Source organism: Penaeus monodon, chromosome 5 (assembly GCF_015228065.2).
Source record: "Penaeus monodon isolate SGIC_2016 chromosome 5, NSTDA_Pmon_1, whole genome shotgun sequence".
Taxonomy (NCBI): Eukaryota; Metazoa; Arthropoda; class Malacostraca; order Decapoda; family Penaeidae; genus Penaeus; species Penaeus monodon.
Genome location: NC_051390.1, coordinates 57,660,634 through 57,662,028, shown reverse-complemented (window position 1 = coordinate 57,662,028; position 1,395 = coordinate 57,660,634).

The following is a 1,395-nucleotide window of genomic DNA, read 5'->3' as shown; positions in this document are numbered from 1 at the left end:
TATTATACACAGATTCTTTTACTTGTTTTAATTATTTCTTTTTCGTAATTTCTTGTTTTGTAGGGCGGGGTTACTGTTATAATCATCCACGATCTATACGTAGAGTGAAAAAATAACCAAGACACATTTATACTATGTACAAATATTGACTTTTATTTTCTTATTTCTTTACGTGTTATTCTTTTCTGAGTAAATGTCGTTCGCAAGATTTCTTTAATTCTGTGCGTATAGCTACATTGTTTTTTGGTTTTACAAATAAGCCTCGTCCGCTTGCCTACCCGCGGCGCATCTTCTCCGAGAGACAAAGCCGCCTCCCGACGCCTTTTGGGGAGAGGATTATAGAGGAGGGGGTGCAGATTAAGCGTCCTTCCCGTGAATCCCCTTCGTCCTCCTTCCGCGGATGCCCTTACACCGCGCTCTCGCTGGGCCTGCGCACCAGCGGCGTGCGCAGCGTACGGCGGAGGTCTCTGAAGCCCGTGGGCGAGGTGTTGAGGCTGGCGCAACTGATATTGGCGGTGGTGCTGGAGGTGGCGGTGGCGAAGGCGTCGCGCCGGTGCGGCAGCGTGGCGTACATGCTGGGGCTGGCGCTTGAGGTAGTGGCGGAGGAGCCGCTTCGCCGCGCCTCCAGCGTGGCGTACAGATTGGGGTTGCTCACGTAGTGGCCGCCCGGGCCTCTACGGGCGCCCGTGCCCGCCACACCGCCCTCCGCTAGCCCGTAGAACACGGCCTCAGCGCCTGCTACGCTCGCCAGGTTGGTGGCGCTCCTGCGGTGCGTCAGCGTCGCGTACAGCTTCGGGTCGGCGGCCACGACGCCGGTGGAGGGGCTGCCGAGGTTCACGCTCCGCCGTTGGTTACCGACGTCGGCGTAGGCGCGGGCGTGGGCGGGAGCCACGGGGAAGGCGGCCTGCTCCTCCCGCGGCGGCGCGAGCTCCACGTAGGTGGCCTCGGCGCCGGGGGCAGCCGAAGGGCGCTGCCGACACACAACAAGGTCAGAGGGGACGGGTTGCCGCTACGTGGCTGGTTAATTAATAATTTCCCCCTAAATATATCAGGAATGATTTACTTCATTCAACGATTTACTCCTCTTCCCTGTCCTACAGTGGTCATAAGTAAGAGTATTCCTATCATAGTCTCCATGTTCATTCTTGTGAATACGCTATTAAATATTTTTTCTTTTGTACGTGTATTAAAGATCTTTCTTGTGTACGGATTCGTGCAAGGGTTGGGTTCAAAAGGATACTGGAACTAAAAGAGTGAATGAATTCATCATTTGGCGAAACTAAACGAATCCGTTAATATTAAAACAGAATGAATAATTGAATGAAAAATAAATGCCTTTAGAACAACTAAATAAATCAATAAATATGAGATAGAGCGGGTGGTAATACTACCACT